Here is a 12,371-nt window from a genome sequence, read left to right as displayed (position 1 = left end):
TCCTAAGTTTTGGGCTAATATCCACTTATCAGTGAATACATATTGTGTGAGTTCCTTTGTGATTTTGTTACCTCACTCAAGATGATACCCTCCAGGTCCATCCATTTGGCTAGGAATTTCATCAATTCATTCTTTTTAATAGCTGAGTAGTACTCCATTGTGTAAATGTACCATAATTTCTGTATCCATTCCTCTGTTGAGGGACATCTGGGTTCTTTCCAGCTTCTGGCTATTATAAATAGGGCTGCTATGAACATAGTGGAGCATGTGTCCTTCTTACCGGTTGGGACATCTTCTGGATATATGCCCAGGAGAGGTATTGCTGGATCCTCCGGTAGTACTATGTCCAATTTTCTGAGGAACCGCCAGACTGATTTCCAGAGTGGTTGTACAAGCTTGCAATCCCACCAACAATGGAGGAGTGTTCCTCTTTCTCCACATCCCCTCCAGCATCTGCTGTCACCTGAATTTTTGATCTTAGCCATTCTGACTGGTGTGAGGTGGAATCTCAGGGTTGTTTTGATTTGCATTTCCCTGATAATTAAGGATGTTGAACATTTTTTCAGGTGCTTCTCTGCCATTTGGTATTCTTCAGGTGAGAATTCTTTGTTCAATTCTGAGCCCCATTTTTTAATGGGGTTATTTGACTTTCTGAAGTCCACCTTCTTGAGTTCCTTATATATATTGGATATTAGACCCTTATCTGATTTAGGATAGGTAAAGATCCTTTCCCAATCTGTTGGTGGTTTTTTTGTCTTATTGATGGTGTCTTTTGCCTTGCAGAAGCTTTGCAGTTTCATGAGGTCCCACTTGACAATTCTCGATCTTACAGCACAAGCCATTGCTGTTCTATTCAAGAATTTTTCCCCTGTGCCCATATCTTCGAGGCTTTTCCCCACTTTCTCCTCTATAAGTTTCAGTGTCTCTGGTTTTATGTGAAGTTCCTTGATCCACTTAGACTTGACCTTGGTACAAGGAGATAGGAATGGATCAATTCGCATTCTTCTACATGATAACAACCAGTTGTGCCAGCACCATTTGTTGAAAATGCTGTCTTTCTTCCACTGGATGGTTTTAGCTCCCTTGTCTAAGATCAAGTGACCGTAGGTGTGTGGGTTCATTTCTGGGTCTTCAATTCTATTCCATTGGTCTATTTGTCTGTCACTATACCAGTACCATGCAGTTTTTATCACAATTGCTCTGTAGTAAAGCTTTAGGTCTGGCATGGTGATTCCACCAGAGGTTCTTTTATCCTTGAGAAGAGTTTTTGCTATCCTAGGTTTTTTTGTTATTCCAGATGAATTTGCAGATTGCACTTTCTAATTCGTTGAAGAATTGATTTGGAATTTTGATGGGGATTACATTGAATCTGTAGATTGCTTTTGGCAAGATAGCCATTTTTACAATGTTGATCCTGCCAATCCATGAGCATGGAAGATCTTTCCATCTTCTGAGATCTTCTAGAATTTCTTTCTTCAGAGACTTGAAGTTCTTATTATACAGATCTTTCACTTCCTTAGTTAGAGTCACGCCAAGATATTTTATATTATTTGTGACTATTGAGAAGGGTGTTGTTTCCCTAATTTCTTTCTCAGCCTGTTTATTCTTTGTGTAGAGAAAGGCCATTGATTTGTTTGAGTTAATTTTATATCCAGCTACTTCACCGAAGCTGTTTATCAGGTTTAGGAGATCTCTGGTGGAATTTTTAGGGTCACTTATATATACTATCATATCATCTGCAAAAAGTGATATTTTGACTTCATCTTTTCCAATTTGTATCCCTTTGATCTCCTTTTGTTGTCGAATTGCTCTGGCTAGGACTTCAAGTACTATGTTGAATAGGTATGGAGAAAGTGGACAGCCTTGTCTAGTCCCTGATTTTAGAGGGATTGCTTCAAGCTTCTCAGCATTTACTTTGATGTTGGCTACTGGTTTGCTGTATATTGCTTTTATCATGTTTAGGTATGGGCCTTGAATTCCTGATCTTTCTAAGACTTTTATCATGAATGGGTGTTGGATTTTGTCAAATGCTTTATCTGCATCCAACGAGATGACCATGTGGTTTTTGTCTTTGAGTTTGTTTATATACTGGATTACGTTGATGGATTTCCGTATATTGAACCATCCTTGCATCCCTGGGATGAAACCTACTTGGTCAGGATGGATGATTGTTTTGATGTGTTCTTGGATTCGGTTAGCAAGAACTTTATTGAGTATTTTTGCATCAATATTCATAAGGGATATTGGTCTGAAGTTTTCTATCTTTGTTGGGTCTTTTTGTGGTTTAGGTATAAGAGTAATTGTGGCTTCATAGAATGAGTTGTGTAGAGTACCTTCTGTTTCTATTTTGTGGAATAGTTTGTGAAGAACTGGGATTAGATCTTCTTTGAAGGTCTGATAGAACTTTGCACTAAACCCATCTGGTCCTGGGCTTTTTTTGGTTGGGAGACTATTAATGACTGCTTCTATTTCTTTGGGGGATATAGGGCTGTTTAGATCATTAACCTGATCTTGGTTCAACTTTGGTACCTGGTATCTGTCTAGGAACTTCTCCATTTCATCCAGGTTCTCCAGTTTTGTTGAGTATAGCCTTTGGTAGAAGGATCTGATGGTGTTTTGGATGTCTTCAGGATCTGTTGTTATGTCTACTTTTTCATTTCTGATTTTGTTAATTAGAATGTTTTCCCTGTGCCCTCTAGTGAGTCTGGCTAAGGGTTTATCTATCTTGTTGATTTTCTCAAAGAACCAGCTCCTTGATTGGTTGATTCTTTGAATAGTTCTTTTTGTTTCCACTTGATTGATTTCGCCCCTGAGTTTGAATATTTCCTGCCTTCTACTCCTCTTGGGTGAATTTGCTTCCTTTTGTTCTAATGCTTTTAGGTGTGTTGTCAAGCTGCTAATGTGTGCTCTTTCTAGTTTCTTTTTGGAGGCACTCAGAGCTATGAGTTTTCCTCTTAGAAATGCTTTCATTATGTCCCATAAGTTTGGGTATGTTATGGCTTCATTTTCATTGAACTCTAAAAAGTCCTTGATTTCTTTCTTTATTCCTTCCTTGACCAAGGTATCATTGAGAAGAGTGTTGTTCAGTTTCCATGTGAATGTTGGCTTTCTATTATTTATTTTGTTATTGAAGATCAGCCTTAGTCCATGGTGATCTGATAGGATGCATGGGACAATTTCAATACTTTTGTATCTGTTGAGTCCTGTTTTGTGCCCAATTACATGGTCAATTTTGGAGAAGGTACCATGAGGTGCTGAGAAGAAGGTGTATCCTTTTGTTTTAGGGTAAAATGTTCTGTAGATATCTGCCAGATCCATTTGATCCATAACTTCTGTTAGTTTCACTGTGTCCCTGTTTAGTTTCTGTTTCCATGATCTGTCCATTGGTGAAAGTGGTGTGTTGAAGTCTCCCACTATTATTGTATGAGGTGCAATGTGTGCTTTGAGATTTACTAAAGTTTCTTTAATGAATGAGGCTGCCTTTGTATTTGGAGCATAGATATTCAGGATTGATAGTTCCTCTTGGAGGATTTTACCTTTGATGAGTATGAAGTGCCCCTCCCTGTCTTTTTTGATGACTTTGGGTTGGAAGTCAATCTTATCAGATATTAGAATGGCTACTCCAGCTTGTTTCTTCATACCATTTGCTTGGAAAATTGTTTTCCAGCCTTTCATTCTGAGGTAGTGTCTATCTTTTTCTCTGAGATGAGTTTCCTGCAAGCAGCAAAATGTTGGGTCTTGTTTGTGTAGCCAGTTTGTTAGTCTATGTCTTTTTATCGGGGAGTTGAGTCCATTGATATTAAGAGATATTAAGGAAAAGTAATTTTGTTTCCTGTTATTTTTGTTGTTAAAGTTGGCATTCTGTTCTTGTGGCTGTCTTCTTTTAGGTTTGTTGAGGGATTACCTTCTTGTTGTTTCTAGGGCCTGGTTCCCGTCCTTGTATTGGTTTTTTTCTGTTATTATCCTTTGAAGGGCTGGATTCGTGGAGAGATAATGTGTGAATTTGGTTTTGTCGTGGAATACTTTGGTTTCTCCATCTATGTTAATTGAGAGTTTGGCTGGGTATATTAGCCTGGGCTGGAATTTGTGATCTTTTAGTGTCTGTATAACATCTGTCCAGGATCTTCTGGCTTTCATAGTCTCTGGTGAAAAATCTGGTGTAATTCTGATAGGCTTGCCTTTATATGTTACTTGGCCTTTTTCTCTTACTGCTTTTAGTATTCTATCTTTATTTAGTGCATTTGTTGTTCTGATTATTATGTGTCGGGAGGTATTTCTTTTCTGGTCCAGCCTATTTGGAGTTCTGTAGGCTTCTTGTATGTTCATGGGCATCTCTTTCTTTAGATTTGGGAAGTTTTCTTCTATAATTTTGTTGAAGATGTTTGCTGGTCCTTTGAGTTGAAAATCTTCATTCTCATCCACTCCTATTATCCGTAGGTTTGGTCTTCTCATTGTGTCCTGTATTTCCTGGATGTTTTGAGTTAGGATCTTTTTGCATTTTCCATTTTCCTTGATTGTTGTGCTGATGTTCTCTATGGAATCTTCTGCACCTGAGATTCTCTCTTCCATCTCTTGTATTCTGTTGCTGATGCTTGCATCTATGGTTCCAGATTTCTTTCCTAGGGTTTCTATCTCCAGTGTTGCCTCATTTTGGGTTTTCTTTATTGTGTCTACTTCCCTTTTTAGGTCTAGTATGGTTTTGTTCATTTCCATCATCTGATTGGATGTGTTTTCCTGTTTCTCTTTAAGGACTTCTACCAGTTTGGTTGTGTTTTCCTGTTTTTCTTTAAGGACTTGTAACTCTTTAGCCATGTTCTCCTGTAGTTCTTTAAAGTCCTTCTTGATGTCCTCTACCATCATCATGAGATATGCTTTTAAATCCAGGTCTAGCTTTTCCGGTGTGTTGGGGTGCCCTGGACTGGGCGAAGTGGGAGTGCTGTGTCCTGATGATGGTGAGTGGTCTTGGTTTCTGTTAGTAGGATTCTTACGTTTACCTCTCGCCATCTGGTAATCTCTGGAGTTGTTATAGTTGTCTCTGTTCAGAGGTTGTTCTTTTGGTGATTCTGAGTATCGTCTGTCAGCAGACCTGGGAGACAGGCTCTCTCCTCTGCGTTTCAGTGGTTAGAGCACTCCCTGCTGACAAGCTTTCCTCTTAAAGGGAAGGTGTACAGATATCTGGCATTTGGACCTCCTCCTGGCCGAAGAAGAAGGCGGAAAACAGGACCTTTCCCAGATGCTGTGTTGCTTTGGCAGGAAACAGAAGCTGTAGGCTTCTGTGGTGCACACTCTCAGCTGTGCAGACTAACTTCCTAAGTTCAGTGGAGTCCTGGATCCAAGATGTGCTCCCTGCTCCTGAGGCAGAGGGCTCCTGTGCAGGGCATACCACTGTCTTCCAGCTGGGAGGGTGCCGTATGTCTGCGGCCCCAAAAGGGTGCTGCCTCAGCGGCTCTGTGGCTCCCGCCTGTCCTAGAAGCTGTCTGCCTCTGTGGTCCTCACTCTAACCTGTACAGACTAAGTTCGGCGGAGTCCCGGAGCCAAGATGGCGCTCCCTGCAGGGCAGATCACTGTCCTCCGGCTGCAATAATACATATTCTTAACACATCTCCAAATATTTAAATTTATTTTCTTTCTTTTGATGCTAAAATTTCTAATTTGGAGAAAAAGTTTCATTTTTATGTGTCATCATTCCTATATTTTCCATATTAAAAATGTCTCTGTTACATAGCACTTAAAAAACTATTAAAATTTATATTGTTTTGTGAGGAAGGAATAATCATTAGACACAATGATGGCTTTCTTATCTTCTTTCAGTAATGAGTTTTCTGTGCTTTTCAGAATTGCTTTACAGCTGTGGCAAATCAAACATTTGACCTATGGCCCCTGAAGTGCCTGCTTTAGCTCTGGTGCTTGAAGTTGAGATCATTTGTATTATAATGTGCATTCTGTTTACTCCATACATGTTTGCCATTAGATCTGAGTGGTGTGGGAGCACAATCAATCTTGAAAATATCACACAATCACTAGTGTAAGCAATTTACTTGCTCCTGTTGTTTGTGCTCACATGAGGTATGTATTAGTCAGCAAGATGAGAGCATGGACAGAGCATAGAAATAAATAAAGGTCAGCAAGGTAACCCTGATACAATAAAGCTAAGTGCATATTACATTCTGCTGGTAATACCTTTCAGGCCATTCGGCAGATGGACACTGTTCTCTGGCCCATGGACCTCACATTCCTATGCAAGTAGAAAATTTTAATTCATACCTCATGACATATGCATCTGTCAGTAAAGCTGGACAGAAAACATAGATATGACTCATTCACATATAATGATGATAAATGGCCCACATACCAGAGTGTATTTCAAGGGAAGAAGATCATACACGTTATAAACCATGAGACATCAGCATATGTGGCAGATCAAATACTCTAGACTATTTTTCAAAAATTAATCTTTTATTTCTATTAAAATAAGCTTTGTATTTGAACAACTTTGGAACTGACACCATTTATCCTACAGTATTTCATCACATTGCTTATGTTTAATTGGTTTTAAATCAATTAAAAATGTAAAAATCTGATGTTGTCAGACAACTAAAAATATGTATTTTATGTTATATTATGGGCCTATACCTTTAACATTATTCCATAGCCTGAATTGGGATATCCCTCTTTGTATTCTCTCTTTGAGGCCAAGTTAAGAAGTAATTTTGTTGTGACTTGACAGTTCTCAATTTATGATACCTGGCTTCTTGAGGCTCCTTGTCATGTATGTTATGGTGAAATAAATAATATGATGTGCCCACCATACTCAAAAGGCTATAGAAATCAAACCTTTCCTTTTTTCTGGGGATTAGTCTGAGAACACCCAAAGAAAACTGCTCAAGTGTTTGGTTCAGAAATAAAGTCTGCTGTCTGCAGAGGCTCCTCTGGCTTCTTTCTCCCGCTATCTTTATACATCATTCTCTCCCCATCTTGTTCTTACTCTTTGTGTCTCTCATTTCCACTCTCAATGAGACTTCTCTATAACCTTTATCTATAAGTTTAGGTACCCATATTTATTGCTGTTTTGTAATACTTTCATTCCCACCCATCTATAATGACCATCTGAGATTGTGGTACCCTTTCATTTTAATAAACCCCATTCCAGAGAGGAATTCATAGGCTGCCATTGCTTTCTAGACTAACTACTTTTATTATCCTAGTACTCAACTTAGCAAGACTGTCTAGTACATATAATAGATGATAGATAGATAGATAGATAGATAGATAGATAGATAGATAGCTATTATCCTGGATTCTTATTCTGTCAAAAATGTTTTATCATAAAACATATATCTTCCTTAATATGACATAGTTTCCAGACAGAGTTCAGAAATATATATAAATTGAAGAGTGGAGGGAATAGTACTAGTCACACCATTTAGTCACTAAATCACTTATGGAACACAGCTCAGGTAGGTTTGTATAATTATTAATTAGGGTTTTCTTCTATTAAAAAATGAATAAGAAAAGGGTGTTATATGAAGACTTTTTCCTCAGAATGTAATATTACACTATTGTGAGCTTTGCCTCTGGTAGTCATGACAACTAGAGCAGAGCACTAAAGTATTAACCAGGTCTATGGTAATGGTATTGGACTTAACTGATTTCCTATGCAGCAGAGGAAAACCATCCATTGAGATTTCCTGTCTCACAGCTACACATAGTCTTGGAAGATGCTGGCATACATGTGAAGTAGAAGGTGAGCTGACAGTGGAGCTCCATGATGCAGCATCAATGAGGCCAGCATCCACAATAAGGTAGACTTTGGGGTGATGTAGATCTTTTTGTGTCACCACACATCTGTAAGTAAGCCTTCATCCATTGTCTGTAAGTAAGTTCAATAAACTTGGTTCCACCAAATTGGCCACTAATGAAATTGCACTTTGGTTCATCATTGATACCCATCTTGAATGACCAGATATTTGTTCAAGTAGTCCTAGAAGAGTTAGTGCAATATAGAGGCAGAAAGGATATGTGAATAAGTGCTATATACTTTGATGATGTTCTATTAAAATCTCAGATACTATACTTAAGCTTTTATGAAAATAATTCATGACAAAGGATGTATTTTCTTAATACTTTAAAAGTATAACCACATGGCAAGGAATGGAGGTACTTACTTGGGAGGCAGAAGCAGGAGAATCTGGATGAATTCCTCAGCAGTGAGAACCATATTGAGAACCTCAAAACAAACAAATATACACAAATGCTGCATAGCTTGAGATTGCTTAGCCAACAGCAGAGACGATTATTCCTGTAACAGTTAGGAGCAAATGCAGAATCTCCTAGCTAGAAAATATGTGAACAGTGAGGGACCTTGGAACACTCATCCCTAAAAGTGTCTCAATCAAATTCCTCCCCTCAGGCCTCAGAAAACTCTGCTGAAAAGTCAGAAAGAGTGGATGAGCAAGAAAGGACAGAGGACACCAAGGAATCAAGACTTTCTAGGTACAATAACACAAAAATGACACTGTCATGCTATCCTCAAATTTCAGAACAAAACAAATACTCTATACTTTTACATGTGTGTAAATATGTATAAGTACATATACACATATAACTATAGATATTTAAAATATATTATGGGAGAGACTCCATCCAGCAACTGATGGAAGCAGATGCAGAGTCTCACAGACAAATATTAGAGAGAGTTTATGGAGTTCTGCAGAGGAGAATGAGGATGGTGATGATGATGATGATGGTGACGAGGAGGAGGAGGAAGAGGAGAAGGAGAGGGAAAGCTTGAAAGAGCCAGAGGGATCAAGGATACCACAAGAATATGGCCAATAGAATGTACTGACAGGAAATCATCGAGGCTCACAGATGTCAGGGAGCTTTGAGGGATCTGACATAGATCTTCTTCATCTATGTTATGGTTGTAGCTCTGTGTTCTTATGGGATTCCTAACCGTAGGAGAAGGTCTTGTCTGTGATGCTTTTGTCTTTTCCTCCCAGTGGGCTGCCTCATCTAGTCATAGTGTGTACTTATGCACCTAGTCTTATTATGTCATATTTGGTTGTTGTCTCTGAAAGACCTGCCTCTTTTCTGAGTGGAGGTGATGGGAGAGATAGATCAGGAGGAAAGGGGAGGTCATGGGGAGAGTGACTGAGGAGACGAGTATCAATGAAAACTGCAGCCAGAATGTAACATATAAAAGAAAACTAAATAAAAGGAAAATAAATTAAATAAAACAAATTGTTAGACTTTTTGATATATAAATTCCATATAAGGTATATGAAACAAGAATATATAGTTAATTCATTTAAGGTTCTTTTTAAAAATAAGTTGTTTTCTGAAATTCTAATGTTTATGCCATTTCTTTTTTTTTAAATATTTTTTTAATTAGGTATTTTCCTCATTTACATTTCCAATGCTATCCAAAAAGTCCCCAATACACTCCCCCACCCACTCCCCTACCCACCCACTCCCACTTTTTGGCCCTGGCGTTCCCCTGTACTGGGGCATATAAAGTTTGCAAGTCCAATGGGCCTCTCTTTCCAGTTATGGCTGACTAGGCCATCTTTTGATACATATGCAGCTAGAGTCAAGAGCTCTGGGGTACTGGTTAGTTCATAATGTTGTTCCACCTATTGAGTTGCAGATCCCTTTAGCTCCTTGGGTACTATCTCTAGCTCCTCCATTGGGGGCCCTGTGATCCATCCAATAGCTGACTGTGAGCATCCACTTCTGTGTTTGCTAGGCCCCGGCATAGTCTCACAAGAGACAGCTATATCTGGGTCCTTTCAGCAAAATCTTGCTAGTGTATGAAATGGTGTCAGCGTTTGGAAGCTGATTATGGGGATGGATCCCTGGATATGGCAGTCTTTAGATGGTCCACCCTTTCGTCACAGCTCCAAACTTTATCTCCGTAACTCTTTCCATGGGTGTTTGGTTCCCAATTCTAAGAGGGGACACAGTGTCCACACTTTGGTCTTCGTTCTTCTTGAGTTTCATGCGTTTAACAAACTGTATCTTATATCTTTGGTATCCTAAGTTTTTGGGCTGATATCCACTTATAAGTGAGTACATATTGTGTGAGTTCTTTGTGATTGGGTTACCTCACTCAGGATGATGCCCTCCAGGTCCATCCATTTGCCTAGGAATTTCATAAATTCATTCCTTTCAATAGTTGAGTAGTACTCCATTGTGTAAATATACCACATTTTCTGTATCCATTCCTCTGTTGAGGGGCATCTGGGTTCTTTACAGCTTCTGGTTATTATAAATAATGCTGCTTATGAACATAGTGGAGCATGTGTCCTTCTTACCGGTTGGAACATTTTCTGGATATATGCCCAGGAGAGGTATTGCTGGATCCTCTGGTAGTATTATGTCCAATTTTCTGAGGAACTGCCAAACTGATTTCCAGAGTGTTTGTACAAGCTTGCAATCCCACCAACAATGAAGGAGTGTTCCTCTTACTCCACATCTCACCAGCATCTGCTGTCACCTGAATTTTTGATCTTAGCCATTCTGACTGTTGTGAGGTGGAATCTCAGGGTTGTTTTGAGTTGCATTTCCCTAATGATTAAGGATGTTGAACATTTTTTCAGGTGCTTCTCTGTCATTTGGTATTCCTCAGGTAAGAATTCTTTGTTCAGTTCTGAGCCCCATTTTTAATGGGTTATTTGATTTTCTGGAGTCCACCTTCTTGAGTTCTTTATATATATTGGATATTAGTCCCCTATCTGATTTAGGATAGGTAAAGATCCTTTCCCAATCTGTTGGTGGTCTTTTTGTCTTATTGACGGTGTCTTTTGCCTTGCAGAAGCTTTGCAACTTTATGAGGTCCCATTTATCAATTCTCGATCTTACAGCACAAGCCTTTGCTTTTCTATTCAGGAATTTTCCCCTGTGCCCATATCTTCGAGGCTTTTCCCTACTTTCTCCTCTATAAGTTTCAGTGTCTCTGGTTTTATGTGGAGTTCCTTAATCCACTTAGATTTGACCTTAGTACAAGGAGATAGGAATGGATCAATTCGCATTCTTCTACATGATAACCTCCAGTTGTGCCAGCACCATTTGTTGAAAATGTTGTCTTTTTTCCACTGGATGGTTTTTGCTCCCTTGTCAAAGATCAAGTGACCATAGGTGTGTGGGTTCATCTCAGAGTCTTCAATTCTGTTCCATTGGTCTACTTTTATGCCATTTCTCTTTCCCTTTCTTTCATCCAAACTCTCCCTCCTTCCTTTCCTTCCTTGCACTGTTCCAAATTCTGTTCCTCTTTTTTCTTTTTCCTGTTACATGCATACATATGTACATATACATACATGCCATTAAACCATAAATACAAACTTCACAGCCTGTGAAACTTCATTATATACAGTATGCTTATTATCCTTTGTCCTTTATAAATAAAATTCTGTCACAATGGGAAGTCGATGAAGTACTGTCTGCAGTGTTTCTGGATAATTCCTATCCTGAAGGCAGAAAAACAGCATCTTTAGAGAAATGATCTTCAGAGGCATGCGATGGATTGACTTGAAAAAAAAAAGTCAATTCCCTCACTGATACAATTGAGGCCTGGTTTGTTTTGCTTTAACTCTTTTGGTGGAAGAATATAGAAGGAGTCTGTGGTTTTGTTGGTCTACATGGAAGGAAAAAAACAGACTACTGGATTTTTCAAAGCCCCAAGGAGACAAGCATTTAGTGAGGTGAGGAGGCTGTGTGTTCCAATGAGTCCAGCAGCCATCATAAACAGTGATCTCATCTGGACAGTGATAAAATGATCATTTCTTGGACAAGAGAACAAAAGTTGGAAGGATTTTTGTCATTTTAATTTGTATATGATTAAAAGACTTTGTACAAGGTTAACATTTAAGTGAAAATTTCCAAGAATCTAACAAAGGCACCTAATATAAAAACTGACAACTTAAATCATGCCATAAACTCAGAAAGCACTGCTATTCTGACACAAAGAGTGTGCTTTCTTATTCCACTTTCTCTGCTGAAGGCCAACCAGCAAAGATGGACAGAGAATTTTCATGACAGGAAACTGTCCATGTTGGGGACTGAGTCATGAAATAACATAGTGGCAGAGAAGGGGCAGAGAGTGGTTAATATCAATCAGGCATCACTCAACAAATAATTTGTTAAGTCTTTGGTGCTGACTATATCACAGTGTGAAGAGGCATGTGACTGAAATTCTAGATGAGATAAGTACCACTGATAAGGAAATTTTAATGACTGAGTAATCACAACTCTTAAGAAAATTAGGGCATGAGAATTGTACAAGAAACCACAAGAGCCAAAGAAACTAAATTAAGCTGATGCATGAGGGAGGCAAATCTATGAGAAGAAACATAAATAAAAACAAGAATAGGAAA

The sequence above is a fragment of the Mus caroli genome, unplaced genomic scaffold (assembly GCF_978045245.1).
Source record: "Mus caroli unplaced genomic scaffold, Mus_caroli_1 scaffold_13, whole genome shotgun sequence".
NCBI lineage: Eukaryota > Metazoa > Chordata > Mammalia > Rodentia > Muridae > Mus > Mus caroli.
This window is presented reverse-complemented; position numbering follows the sequence as displayed.